This window comes from Nycticebus coucang, chromosome 8 (assembly GCF_027406575.1).
Source record: "Nycticebus coucang isolate mNycCou1 chromosome 8, mNycCou1.pri, whole genome shotgun sequence".
Lineage (NCBI taxonomy): Eukaryota > Metazoa > Chordata > Mammalia > Primates > Lorisidae > Nycticebus > Nycticebus coucang.
Genome location: NC_069787.1, coordinates 72,217,109 through 72,232,868, shown reverse-complemented (window position 1 = coordinate 72,232,868; position 15,760 = coordinate 72,217,109). Strand labels below are relative to the sequence as shown.

At 37.8% G+C, this 15,760-nt stretch overlaps 1 protein-coding gene across 1 annotated transcript in view; it reads right to left on the bottom strand.

Moving 5' to 3' along the window:
* Positions 1-15,760, bottom strand: part of ZCWPW2 (zinc finger CW-type and PWWP domain containing 2) — a 178,777-nt gene that overhangs the window by 110,374 nt on the left and 52,643 nt on the right. The window lies entirely within an intron of this gene.

The window sequence follows — 15,760 nt, the reverse complement described above, 5'->3', positions numbered from 1 at the left end:
GTCTATAATTTTCTTTAGTTCTTGGGTCTTTTCCTGGTTTGGGGATCAGGGTGATGTTTGTTTCATAGAACGTGTTGGGTAGTCTTTGTTCTTTTTCTACCTTTTGGACAGGTTGAGTAATATAGGTACTAATTCCTCTTTAAAGGCTTGATAGAATTCTGACATGAAACCATCTGGTCCCAGGCTTTTCTTTTTAGGGAAGTTTTGTATGGTTGATGCTATTTCAGAACTTAATATGGACCTGTTCAACATTTCCACTTGATTCTGGCTAAGTCTTGGAAGGTGACGTGCCTCCAACTATTGGTCAATTTCCTACAGATTTTCATATTTCTGAGAACAAACTTTCTTGTAATATTCATTAAGGATTTTTGAATTTCTGAGGAGTGTGTTGTTATTTCGTCTTTGTCACTTCTGTTTGATGAGATTAGAGATTTTCCTCTTTTTTTCCTGATTAGGTTGGCTAAAAGTTTATCAATTTTATTGACCTTTTCCAAAAACCAACTTTTTGATTTATTGATCTTTTGTATAATTCTTTTGTTTTTGATTTCATTTAATTCTGCTCTAATTTTGGTTATTTCTTTTCTTCTACTGAGTTTGGGGTTGGAATGTTCTTCCTTTTCCAGTTACTTGAGATGTCCCATTAAGTTGTTGACTTCCTCTCTTTCCATTTCTTGAGGAAGGCTTCTAGTGCTATAAATTTCCTTCTTAGAACTGCCTTTGTGGTATCCCAGAGGTTCTGATAATTTGTGTCTTCATTGTCATTTTGTTCCAAAAATTTGGCAATTTCCTTCTTAATCTTATCTCTTATCCAGCTATCATTCAGCATAAGGTTATTTAACTTCCATGCTTTTGTATGAGTATGCAGATTCCTGTTGTTACTGAGCTGAGCTTTTATTCCGTGGTGGTCCAAGAAGATGCAAGGAATAATTTGTATTCCTTTAAATTTACTGAGGTTAGACATGTGACCTAAAATGTGATCAATTTTGGAGTAAGTTCTGTGGGCTGATGAGAAGTATGTGTATTCAGTTTGTTGGGATGAAATGTTCTTTAGATGTATGCTAAATCCAACAAATGTTGGATGGTTAGGTTTAAATCTAAGATTTCTTTGCTCAGCTTCTTATTGGAGGATCAATCCAACACTGCCAAAGGAGTGTAGAAATCTCCAACTATTATGGAGCTGGAGGAAATCAAGTTGCTCACGTCTGTTAGAGTTTCTCTTATAAATTGAGGTGCATTCTCGTTGGGTACATAGATATTATAATTGAGATCTCATCATATTGAGTATTACCCTTAACAAATATAAAGTGACCATTCTTATCCTTCCTTTTGTTGGTTTAAAGCCTATTGAACAAAAAAATAAATAAATAAATAAAAAGAGAAAAGAAAGAAAAAGGCACCAACCACAAAAATATTATTCTTGTATTTAGAAATATACATCTATATGTATGATGTAGGGATCAACTTTTGTAGAAATATATTCATACTGCAATATACTTTCTGGACACCCCGTGTTGCTGTGAGTGGTTTGCAAGCTTATACCTGATTCACAGTTTATACTGTTACCATGGTAACCACCTCCATGGCCAATCGCCATTTTGGAGTTTCTGTAAAAGTTTGTCACCTAAGTATTGTGTAACCTCGGCTGTTCTGCTCCAGACAGCACTCCGACCGACCTTCCCACTCAGTGCAGGAGTCCACACTTCCCAAATCTTTCCACTCTGCTCCCAGGTTCTCCTGCAAACTGGTGGCCGCAATCAGCTGTGGGGGAGGGTGCTACTGGGTTCACGCGGTTGCTGGCAGGTCCTGCAGTTGTAGCTGGTTCCCATGGCTGGAGCACTCAGGGACCTTATTCTGAGTTTTATGGTTCAGAGTTGCCCTTTTGGATCAGGACCCAACAGTTTGCTGCACAGCTTGAACCGCCAACCCCCTCCAACATTCTCTACCAGGAATGCTCCAGTCTATTCAATCATTCCTGGTCTGGGGGAAGGCACCCGCCCTTTTGGGTAGTTCAAAATGTCTGTTTCCCAGGCGAGAACCCTTCCCTTCAATTTTCCATCAGGTTTCCCAGCTCCCCATGGTTTTGAGTGGCTCTCCTTTCGGATGCCTCCCTCAGTTCAGGAATAAATATTCGTCAGCTGGGTTTTGTCAGCATTTGTAAGCTGCTGTCCTCTGTAAGGGAGGGGCCTGCTGGCCAGCACGGCCAAGCAGGGAAGAATCTCTACAACAGAGTCTGTGGTTTTAAATTACCCCTCATATACAGCAATCCACCAATTCGCTGAGCATCTCCAGCTGTCCATCCACATCAATAATTCACTCATGGGGAAGGTCCAGACCCCCTTTCCTCTCACCCAATGGCTTGGGAGAGGTGGGCTACACATCTGTCCTGTCCGCCATCATGCTCCTACTCTCATAATCTCCTTCTTGATCTCATCGCCTGAACGATCTGCAGTCATCCTTGTACTTTTCCCTTTGTAAGTAATACTTTTCTTATGCCTGGCTGCTTGCAGAAGTTTCTACTTCATGTTAACATTGGCAAAATTAATTACAATGTGTCTAGGAGATGCTTTGTTTGGATTGAGTTATGCTGGGGTTCTGAAACTATCTCCTATCTGAATTTCTGTGTCTCTTACAATATTTGGGAAATTCTCCACCATAATGTCTTGCAGCTGAGAATTTGTGCCTTTGGGACCATCTTTCTGAAATCCCTATAATTCAGATGTTTGACTTCATGGAATGATCACATAACTCTCTCAGGGAAAATTCTGTTCTTTTTCTCCATTTTTCTGCCTCTTTGAATTCTTGGGATAGTTCAAAAGTCTTGTCTTCCTTATCTGAGATGCCTTCTTCACACTGATCAACTCTATTTTTGTGGGACTCTGGTGCATTTTGAAGTTCCTCAAATACATTTTCAATTCCTTAGGCTATGCTATATCTCTCCTCATTATGTCCATATCCTTGGTGATTCTATCTTTTAATTCATTAATTTCTTGAGACAACTCTGAACTATATTTTGGTTCTCTGTTTCCATCTTTTCCTCCATTCCAATTATCTTATTTGCCATCCATATTCTAAATTCTATTTCTGGCATTTCAGCAATTTCTCTATGGATGGAATTTTCTGATGTATTTTCTTTGATGTCCCCAGGAGGCATACATTTGCTCTGATTTTTCATGTTGCCAGAGTTCTTCTGCTGATTCCTCCTCACGAGTAATGTCAGCTTCTTCCTCTTTTTCTTTTTTTAATATGTTAATTATACTTTTTCAGTTGAATTCATAGGTTGTCCCTGATGAGTCAACTCCCCACTGTTGCAGAGCCACTGCTAGACTAACAAAGTCAGACAAGTGGTAAATCCACAGCCTCAGACAGTTTCTCCAAGGGGACAACAATCAGTAGACAGTCCTGGCCCAGAGTTCCAGTCAAAGTCACTTTGCCAGTGCTGGCTCTGCTCACCAAATCAAGCTCACGAGGTTGCCCAGCTGACAGCACCGGCCCAGAGTTCAGGAGAGATGCTTATGCGCTAGGTAACATGCAGCCAATCGAGCACTGAGGACCACAACTCTGTGGGCAGTGTAAGCCCAAAGTTCAGACAAAGTCACTGAGGCACCAGGCACTGCCTGCCCAGTCAAGCTCAGGGGGCTGTCACCCAGCAGGGGACATAGGTCTAAAGTTCAGATAAGAGTTGCTCAGGCATCAGGTCCCATCTACCAATTGAGCTTGGAGAGCCACCACCCAGTGAACAGTACTAATTCAAAGTTCAGGCCAAAGTCAATTAAATCTTGCCCCCATTGCCCCACTGAGCTCAGAGAGCCCCACATGCTGAAGGCCAGAAGTCCAAAGTTCAGTCCAAAATTACTTAAACCCTGCCCCCACCCACCCAATTGAGCTCAGAGAACCCCATCTAGTGGAGGCCAGAGGTCCAAAGTCACTTAAACCCCAGCCCCTAGCCACCCAATCAAGCTCAGAGAGCCCTGCTTGGTGGAGGACAGAGGCTAAAGTCATTTAAACCCTGGTCCCACCCACTCAATCAAGCTCAGAAAGTCTCACCTGATACAAGCAGTGGTCCAAAGTTCAGTCCAAAGTCACTTAGACACTGGCCTACCCATCCAATCAAGCCCAGAGAGTTGTGCCTGGCAGAAGGAACAGGTCCAAAGTTGTCAAAAGTCAAAGTCATTTAATCACTGGCTCGGAGCTCAGATGTTGTCCTGAATGGCAGAAAACCGATCTGCCTGAGAATTCCTGAGGAGCTGGACATGGGTAGTTCACCTTTACCTGCCAAAGTTTGGACTGCTGTGCTACTGTTCAAACCCTGCACACACTTTCTGAGCTTCTCAGTTAGCTTGCCAAATACTCTGGACTCTACAGGAGGTAGACTTTCCAGCAACTGTTGTTTTTCTTTCACTTTATTGTTTCTGCTGCTTGATTCAGCCTGAGTGATGTGTATCTCCTTAGTAGGTTACTTTTATCTTTATATTCTACTACTGCCTTTTATACTGTTATTATCTTCCTATGCACTTCTGTTCCTAAATAAGCAATGTAAGTAGACTTAAGTTCTTTCTTTTTTTAAATTTCCAGTTACTATGAAGGTACAAAACTCAGATAAAAATATTTAAATTTGTTAGGTAGAGTCCTTCTTATAGCTGTGTCCTGCACCTGAAAGTGTGCCATACAGCCCCACATTGTGTCCATTAAGTGGGAACACATCAATACTCCCTTCTTACTTCTCCTCACTCTCTCATTCCATCTCCTCTCAACTTGAATTGAATTAAGTGTTGCTCCTATGTGGGCATGTATTATATAGTCTACTGACTTCATATTAATACTGAATATACTGGATATTCGCTTTTCCATTCTTATGATACTTTACTTAGAATAATGTGTTTCAACTCCACACAGGTTAATACAAAACATGTAAAGTCATCATCTTTTCTTATGGCTAAATAGTACTCAATGGTATACATATACCAAAATTTGTTAATCCATTCCTGAATTGATGACATTTGGGTTCTTTCCACTTCTTGGTGATTATAAATTGACTTGTGATAAACAATCTACTGCAAATGTCTTTTTGATAAAATGACATTTTTTTTTTCTTCTGGACAGATGCCTAGTGGTCGAATGGGATATTGAATTTTTGAGTTCTTTGAGGATGTTCCATTTGTCTTTCCAAAGAGGCTGTACTAGTATGCAGTCCCACCAACAGTATAAATGTGTTCCTCTAGCTCCACAACCATGCTAGCATCTACAATTCTGGGACATTGTAAGTGGGCTATTCCCACTGGAGTTAGGTGACATCTCAGGGCAGTTTTGATTTGCATTTCTCTTATGTTAGGGATGATAGGCATTTTTTCATATGTGTGTTAGCCACTCATCTGTCTTCCTCAGAGAAGGTTCTGTTCACGTCTCCTGCTCAGTGATAGATGGAATTGTTTGCATTTTTTTATGGATTAAGCTCCTTATAGATCCCAAGTAGGATCAAACCTTTATCATATTAATAACATGCAAATATATTTTCCCATTCTGAAGGTTGTCTATTTGCTTAATTATTGTGTCCTTAGCTGTGGAAAAGCTTTTTGTTTAATTAAATTTCATTTGTTTATTTTTGTTGTTTTTGCAATTACCACTGAACTCTTCCCCATAAAATCTTTCTCCAGGTTGACATCCTCAAGAGTTTTCCCCACACTTTCTTCTAAGATTGTTATTGTTTCATGTCTTTTATCCATCTTGAGTCAATTTTTGTAAGTGGTGAAAGGTTCGGGTCCAATTTCAGTCTTTTACATGTGGTTATGCAGTTCTCTAGTACCATTTATTACATAGAGATTCTTCTCTCCACTACATGCTTTTGTTTTGTTTCTTTTCTTAATGTTTCATAATTCTCTTTGTAGAGCTCTTTCACCTCTTTTGTTAGGTATATTACTAGGTATTTCATTTTCTTTAATGAAAATGAAGCTGTGAAAGGAATTGAATCTTCGATTAGCTACTCAAATTAGATGTTACTGGCATATACAAAGGCTACTGATTTGTGGACATTAATTTTCATTTCATTTCTTATAAGATCATATTGTGAGCAAAGAGTGAGACTTTGATATCCTCTGCCTCAATTTGATGCCTTTATATCCTTTTCTTGCCTGATTGCATTCACTAGAACTTTCAGCATAATTTTGAATAGTTGTGGTAATAGAAGGCAGCCTTGTCTAGTTCCTATTCTAACTGGAAAAGCTTTCAGTTTGACTCAATTCAGTATGATTGCGTGTTTGTCATAGATGGCTTCAATCAGTTTAAGAAATGTGCCAGCTAACTATATTCCTAAGTGTTCTTGTTAAAAAAGAATGCTGAATTTTATCAAATGATTTTTCTGTATCTATTAAAAGGATCATATGGTTTTTGTTTTTGCTTCTGTTGATATGGTGAATTACATTTATGGATTTGCACAAGTTAAACCAACCTGGCATCCTGGGATGAAACCTACTTGATTGTGATATATATTTTTAAGGTACAGCTGTAATTTATTGGCTAAGATTTTGAGTATTTTTGTGTCAATATTCATTACTGAAATTTGTCTGCAGTTCTCTTTTTTTGCTGATCCTTTCCTGGTTTTGGTATTACTGTGAAGTTTCCTTCTTAGAACATGTTAGGGAATGCTCCTTTCTTCTCAATGTTTTGGAATAGATTATACAGTATAGGTATAAGCCCATCTTTGGAGGTTTGGTAGAGTTCCAGGGTAAAGCTATCTGGCCCAGGGCTTTTCTTGGTTGGAAGATTTTTTATTGTTTCTTCAGTCTCAGCACTTGATATTGGTCTGTTCAAGAGGTCTATTTCTTCCTGGTTAAGCCTAGGGAGATGGTATGATTTCAGTTATTGGTCCATTTTCTCCAAATTGTCAAATTATTAGACTTAGAGTTTCTTGTAATAATCAGAGATAATCTGTTGTATCTCTGTGGTATTTGTTGTTAGTTCCCCCTTTTTCATTTCTGATTGAGAGCATTAGGGATTTTACTTTTCTGTTTTTTATAGTTAATCTAGCCAAACGTTATCAATTTATCTTTTTGAAGAACCATCTTTTTGTTTCATTGATTTTCTGAATGATTCTTTTCTTTTCAATTTCATTTATTTCTGATTTAATTTTGGTTATTTCTTTTTCTCTGCTGGATTTGAGATTGGATCACTCTTCCTTTTTAATTTCCTTAAGATAATTCATTAGGTTATTGATGTGCACTCTGTTTCTCAGACGTAAACATCTAATGCAATAAATTTCCCTCTTAGGACGGCTTTTGCAGTATCCCATAGGTTTTGGTAACTTTCAGCTTTATTGTTCTTATGTTTTAGAAATTTAATAATTTCCTCCTTTATCTCTTAGCTCAGCTGTCATTCAGCATAAGGTTGTTTAATTTCTATGCCTTTGTGTAGGGATGCCAATTTTTGTTGGAGTCATGTTCTACCTTTATTCCCTTGTGGTCTGAGAAGATACAAGGTATAATTTCAATTCTTTCAATTTTGTTGAGGTTTGATTGTGTCCTAAGATATGATCTATTTTGGAATATGTTCCATAGGCTGACAAGAAGAACATGTATTCCTTAGCTTCGGGATGGTATTTTCTGTATATGTCTATTAGGTCCATTTATTCTAGGGTCACATTTAAATCCCTTGCATCTCAATTTAGTTTCTGTTTAGAGGATCTGCCCACTTCTTCCACAGAAGTGTTAAAGTCCCTTCATATGTATGGTGTTATAGGATATCATATTGCTCAGACCAATCAAAATCTGTTTCATAAGACCATTTGAGTGCATAAACACTTGGAATTGAAATGTTCTTAATGCTTTGTTCTCTTGAGCAGTATAAAGTGACCATCATTCTCTTAACTTTAGTTGCTTTAAATCCACTTGTATCTGAATATAGACTGCAACCTCTCCTTTCTTCTGGTTTCCATTTGCCTGAATGTTGTTTTCCATTCTTTTGCCTTGAATCTTGTTTTGTCCTTATAAGTTCTGTATTTTTCCTGAAGAGATCATATGAATGGATTGTAGTTTTTTTTTATCCAATCTTTTTATCCAATTGGCCAGCCTTTGCACTTTAGTGGGGAATTCAAGCCATTAACATTTATTGAGAATCAATAAGTGTGGTGGAGTTCTATTCCTCTTACTTTGTGAAGGTCTGTTTACAAAATAAGTTTTCACCCTTTGCACCATTGGGAAAGGTAGGTTTCATCCTTTAGTTTCTGGGTATTTACTTTGCTGGTGGTCCATTGTGATGTTCAGTGTGGATAACAGGTCTGAGTATTTCCTGTAGAGCTGGGCTTTGTTGTGGGAAATTTCCTTAATGTTTGCATTTCAGCAAAAGATATCCTTTCTATATTCTTCATATCTTCTGTCCATTTTATGGTTCTGTTTTTATCAGAATCAAGGATTGTTTTAATGTCTTATTGACTCCTGAAGTCTCCTCCTGCTTCACTGTGCCCCCTCTCATGGATTTTAAAGCTTGGTTAAGTAGGATACAGCATTCTGAGCTTAAAATTGTTTTGTTTAAAAATGTTAAAGTTAGATGACCATTCTTTTCTGGCTTGGAAAGTTTTAGCTGACAATTCCACTGTTAACCTGATGGACCTACTTCTGTAGTTCAATTGGTGCTTATTACTGGCTGCTTGCTGAATTTTCTCTTTTGTCTTGAGTTTGGATAGGTTCATTACAATGTGTGTTGGAGATGCTGCATTTTTGTTGAAATGACCTGAGGATCACTATACCTTTAAAAGGAGTGTTTCAGAATCTTTAGTGAAACTTGGGATATTTTCATTTATGATATCCTCCTGTAGAGCTTCCATTCTTTTGAGATGTTCTTCTTTCCCTTCAGGGATATCTATGTTTCAATGTTTTGTGAAGTCCCATAATTCTCTGAGCAAATGCTCTGCTTTCTATCTCTTCTTTTCTGCCTCTTTAATTGCCTGTGTTAGCTCAAGAATTTTATTCCCTGGATCTGAGATTCTTTCTTTTCTATATTGGAATCTGTTATTGATACTTTCTACTGCACCTTTAAGGTCCCTGATTGACTCCCACAAGTCCTTAAGCTCCCCCATATCCTTTCTATATTCTTCATATCTTCTGTTCATTTTATGGTTCTATTTTTACCACTTTCTTGTTACTTTATTATTTTTGCTAGCCATATTTTAAATTCCCTTGCTGTCATTTCCATTAATTCTTTATGGGTAGGATTCTCTGTCATAGCTACCTCATGATTCCTTGGATTAGTTGCTCTGTTCTGGTTCTTCATGTTGCCAGAATTTTTCTTTTGGTTCCTCCTCATGTGTGTTTTCTTCCTGTTCACTTTTTTCTCCTACTTTTTCCTTCTCACTATCTCATTCTCTTTAAATTACCTTGTCTCAGAGCTTAGGTGTTAAAGTGGCCTTTGTGGTAAGGCCAAAAGAGAACAATGAAGAGTGAGAAGAGAGAAAGTAAAGGATAAAGAGAAAAAAAGGGGAGAGGAAGGAAACAATTGAAGAAAGGGAGTGGAAAAGGACAGTAAGAGAGAAATAGAGAGGCGAAATTGTAGTGTTTGGCAGGGGGCTTTATCTACATCCACCACTCTAGAACTTTGGGTTGGCTGGCTTCAGCAGGTTACTCAAAGTCAGGAGCTTATTAGCAACCTAGGCAAAACCAAGACCCCACCTTCTGTAAATATTGAAAGAAGTCAGCAGTATGTAGCAGTGTGGGGACCTATCAATACCTTCTTTCCAAAGGAAAAAGGTAGGAGGATACCCTAGACCATGAGCTTATGACCTCCTTGAGTCAGTCCAAGCTGTTTGCTTCATCAGCATTCAGTCCCAGAGGGATTGGGGACCTAAAGTTCTTGCCTAAGATTTCTTAGGAGGAACATCAAACAATGCCCCCTGCCAACAAAGTACCCTTCCCAGGTTAAGGGGGTCATTCCAAGGATAGTTGCCTAGGCTGAGCAGATGCATCAGAGCCACTCGTGTATTAGAACACTATGGATTGTTCTTCCCAGGCGCATGACCTTCCCACAAGGGTAGCACCCTGATAGTAGCCAAGCTGATGGGAGATCCTTCCTGCCTGGTGTTCAATCCTGGCCACCAGACACTACTTTTTGAGTTTACTCATTGCTCCAGCAAGCAATTCAGCCTAAAACCAAAAAAACTGCTGGACAGCCCTTTCCTATCCCTAGACCTCCACAGGAGACCTGGCCAGCTGCCCTCTGCTTGTATCAACACTTTTGCCTTTTGTGCTGGTCCTCTTCAGCTCTATACCTCCTCATTGACTCCTGAAGTCTCCTCCTACTTCACTGTGCCCTTATTGATGTTTCTAAGTCAATTCCTCTAGTCATAGGGGCTGGAGTCCTCTTTTACCTGTCTCACCGCAAGTAGTTGGTGAGGAAATGTCTCTAGCCCTCCATCTTGCTCCAGTTCTCTAGACTTAAGCTTCTTAATATATACATTAAGTCTGTGCTCAACTTAGTTCATAAAGAGAAATATCTGTGACTACATAGTCAAATCCATTCTACTCTCTAATAAGAAGGTAGATACAACTATGTTTTTCAGGGATTTTTTTATCTTCAATCATAAATTAGAGATAATTCGGGGGTGGAATAAAACATGTTTCATTTTGAATTATAAGTCCTAAGACTCAGTTACTTGCACCAAACTACAAAATAAACTCATATTCGAATTTCTAACATAGGATTTCAGACATAGTGATGAAAAACAAATCCATTTCTTAAGAGCTATTAAACCTCAAGAATTTCCATCAGAGAACACAAACATTCTGCTTTCAAAATATTAATTATAAATATAAAAAATGTAGGACTACAAATATATTCATAAATAACCTCATAAAATAAGTGTTCATGTCAATGTCTTTGAAAATATTTATTCTCACATACCTATTTCCTTGTAATGTCCATTCTATTTATAACATGGAAGGCAACTGGTAATATAATTTTTACAACATTATCACATTTGATGTTTTACAAAGCCCTCAGTAACAAAAAATACATAGTTCTGAGAGATTTCCCACATGTGCAAAGATAGTAAATGTATTAATTTGCTAGGGCTATCATAACAAAATAGCAGACTGGGTAAATAAAAGAACAGAAATTTATTTCCTCACAGTTATGGAGAATTAAAGTCCAAAATCAAAGTGTTGATAGGCTTGGTTTCTTCTGAGGCCTCTCTTCTTGGCTTACAGATATCTATCTTGTCATTATGTCATCATGTGGTTCTCTCTGTGCGTATGTATTCCTGATGTTTCTTTGTGTGTCTAAATTTCCTCTTCTTATACAAATACCAGTTATATTGGATTAAGGGATACCCTACCAGACTTATTTTAACTTGATCATTTCTTTAAAGACTCTATCTCTAAATGTAGTTACATCCTGAGCTGCTTGAAGGCAGGGCTTCAACATTTGAATTTTAGGGGAACACAGTTCAGCCTATAAAACTAAGTGACAGATAAAGAACATGAATTTAAGTATTGACTTAAAGGGCTGTTTTGTGTGTGTGTGTGTGTGTGTGTGTTGGAATTAGTCTATCACAGTTTCTCCAGGAAAGCCAACATCTCACTTTCTTCATGTAGAATAAGTGAACATGAATGAAAACAAGGTAGTAAGCCAGAATATCCAGCTTTAAGAATGTTACATTGGCAAATGTAAGGTAAAATAGTAAGGGATTCTTGGAGGCAGCAATGGTGATACAGTTTTAGAATCTCCTAAAATTTCCCTATAAATATAGGTCAAGCAATAATAATAGCAATACCAAACCTAAGACACAACATCTATGATAAAATTAAGTGATAAACTACTCATGTGAATACCAACATAGGAATAGGCAGGTACAAACTACTAATAATGACATGACCCACATAATAGCAGCATCTGTTTGAGAAGAGAGGTAGGATGAGGCAGACAACCAAAAGTGTGATGGTTATCAGACACTGCAGGCAGAATGGGCACAGAAGACCCCATTCTTGGCAAAGGTAAACACCTCCAGAAAAAAGGGAAAAATTAAAAAGTAAGCTGAGTGAGTTGGAACAAAGGAAAGTTAGCTAGTTTACCTTTAAAACAGCTGCTGCTAAGTTTCTTATCTGAGCAAGTTTCCTGCTTTTCCTAGAGCTCTAGCCTATTGGGGATCCAGCTTACTAACACTACCCTGTTGGGTCTATAAAGACTCTGAGGAATAATGGCCACAGAAGATGCTGTGACAAGTCCTGAAAAGGTACATTAACTAGGCCATTTCCTGCCCAGTAAACAGACAAAGCAAATACCCATAGTAGAGCTTTGTATTTGGCTGGGGCAGAGATCAAGGGAATAGCTTGAGCCCTGAAATATGGGTAGGAGGGCTTACATCCTTTATGGTAGAGGAAGCCCCTCTGTGGTGGTAATGAGAGGAAAATTCCTCTCTCCCACCAATTCTTCAGAGAAGATTGACACCAGTGGCGTTTTACTCCACAGTGAACTAGCAGAGATTAACACTTCCCTAAGAAAATGTGTGTGTGACCTCAGACAGGAGGCTGTCCCACATAGGGCTCAGGTTCCGGATTTCTCAAAACTGCTCAGACCCTTAAAGTTAATGATTCTAGAAACAACAGGAGCTGATATACTCACTCAAACTGCTGGCATCTTTGCTCCTTTCCTCAGCTTACTCTTTGGGCTAATAAGCAAATAGCCTTCAATAAAAGTTGTGTGGAACTGACATTGGGGCCACCACCAGAACCTCACAAGTGGGCAGTGGTCCCATGAGTTTCCACCTTTGAAAAGTCTATTCTGTGTGTCTTGTCTCTTTCTTCCCTGTTGTTTCTAACTTTATATTTCTTCAGCCAGTCCCTGCCAGATCCACAGGTCTAAATGGACCCTGCACTTGGGGCAGGACCCCAGCAAAAAATGAGAACCTGAAAACTCCAGCATGCTTTCACTGGGAAGTGCAGCAAGTTGAATCGAGAATGGTAGCCAAAACTGCAAAGGGGACTGCACAAAATTTGAAGGTATTGGAATAATATAGGCCCTATGAACACTGAAAACTAAGCAGTTAAGTATCCTTTTGAGCAAAAAACTCACACGGATGAGAAATGGTTAGGAGAAAAATCCAAATTGAAGTTAGATTATCAAAAAGAACAGAGGAAAAAAATACAATTAAACATGGGATATAACACCAAAGGTACAAACTATGAAAGAAACAATTGGTAAATTAAAGTTCATTGAAATTAAAATGTCTTCCTTACAAAAGACCCAGTCAAGAGAATAAGAAGACAAGCCAGACTGGGAGAAAATTAGACTGGTATTCAAAATATACAAAAAAAAAAAAAACCTCCTAAAACTATAAAAAAATGAACAACCAAATTAAAAAATGGACAAAAGATCTGAACAGATGCCTCACTAATGAAGATAATACAGATAGTAAATGCACATACAAAAAGATGTTTAACAGCAGAGTATCTCTTTAGGAAAATGCACACTAAAACAACAATGAGATACCATAATACATATATATCCAGAACACTGACAACACCAAATGCTAGCAAAAATGTGAAGCAACAAGAATTCCCATTCATTTATTGCTGATGGGAATGCAAAATGGTACAGACACATCAAAAGATAGTTTGGCAGTATCTTATAAAACCACACATACTCATACTATATAATCCAGCAATTGCACTTCATGATATTTACCCAAAGGAACTGAAAAGTTATGTCCATATAGAATCTATAAACAAAGATGTGTATAGAAGCTTTATTCATAATTGCAAAAAATTGAAAGCAAACAAGATGTTCTCTAGTAGGTGAATGGATAAAAATTTTTGCTATATACAGACAAGAGAATATTACTCAATAATACAAAGAAATGAGTTATCAAGTCCGGAAAAGACATGGAAGAAATGTAAATGTATACTGCTAAATGAAGTGAGACAGTAAGAAAAGGCTACATACTGTATGGTCTCAACTATTTAGAATTCTAAAAAAGGTAAAACTGTGATGACAGTAAAAAGATCAATGGCTGTCAAGGTATCGGGGGAGGTAGAGGGTTAAATAGGTGGAATACAGAGGACTTTCAGGCCACTGTGAGTAAATGGCATTATACATTTATCAAAACACATAAAATATAAAACACAAAGAATGAAGTCTGATATAAATTATGAACTTTGTTGATAATGATGAGTGAATGTTGGTTCATAGATTATAACAAGTGTACCAGACTGTTGTGAAATGATGATGGTAGCGTGGGTGGGAGGAGCCATGTGTTAGGCAAAGGTGATATGTGGAAACTCTGTACTTTTTGCTCAATTTTTCTGTGAACCTAAAACCACTCTAAAAGATAAACTCTATTAATGGAAATAAAGAAATAAAAAATTAAAATTGGAAAAATCTAAAAAATAAAAGCAGGGAGGGAAAAACCTAGGAAAGTTCAGAAAACATATCGTTATTTTTGATACTTTAAGAAAGTAATAGAATAAGGGAATCTGGGGCTATGAATTTAGGGGGCAAAATGTAAAAGAAATTTATTCTATACCTTCAAGATCTTGTACTTGAAGATCATTTCTCTATTTCTCTCCCTTTAAATATACCTAAAACCTTGAATATTATATAAAATAAACATAAGGAAGCTCTGAAAGGTGAAGAGAAGAAATGCCAGCCAGGGACTTTGAGACCTGAAGAATGACCTGGCACTGAGTTTCCCGTGCTTTCTTTTTGTCTCATAGCTTTTTAGACTGATAATGAAGAAGTTAGCAATTCAGAAACACCAATAGGTACAACAAAACAAAAACCAAAAGCTCCAGTGAAAGGACAAAGATAGGCGCAGCCAAAGGACAAAGATAGGCGCAGCCTAGAAATACAGACAACTTTTAGACAATAACTGCTCTATCCTAGACAAACACCATGGAACAAATGCCAGCCCTCACATTTAACCCTACCAGCAAAGGCAGGTGGTGACCCAGGACTTCAACTACCCAGCAGTAATGAAGTATTCTCTCCCCCTAAACCCCCACTCATCCCACCCAGGCAGTGGCAGAAGAGAACTACTGGGAAGCTGGGCTTTTAAATCACATTCCAGTGTGTTAATAAGATCCTCCCCAGATGATGTAAGTAGGGGTCATCTGGGAGCAGTAACAAGGTAACACCAACCTTTCCAGCCAGGGTTATAAGTAGAGATCCTGAACTCTTACTCCTGACCAGCAGTAATGAGGCACTCTTCCCTCCTCTGGAAATAAATAGAGGCTGAATGAGGAACCTAGACTTCTACTCACACCTACCAGTAAAAAAGAGCTGCACCCCTCCCCCATACTTTCTCTGGTGTAGTTGCAAAAGCTGCTAAACAGTTAAATAAGATCCAAAATGAAAAGAACATTTTTAGAACTTAAAATACAATAAACAAGTTAAAAAAAAACTCAATAGATTGTTTTAAGAACAGAATGAATATGATGAAAAAAAGAATCAGTGAACTTAAAGACAGAACAGGAATGAAAGTATAACAGAAAACATACAGACTCACTCCATCTTGCCTTATCAAAAAACAGGAACCCATTCCATATGAAAGTACTCAGTAAGAAAAAGTAACAGCAGAATCTCTAAAATTATAATGGTAAAAATGAATCACATTCCTGCAAAAAAGTAAAGGCCTATTAGAGAAGCATGGCCTTAATAGAGTTCAAAATTGTATCTGAAATTTCAAGTTAAGGTAGAAGAAATTAATAATGTAGGTAATAAAAAAAATACAAATTAGAATTAGTAAAGATAAAAACTAGGTGATTAGAGAAAAATATATGAAAAA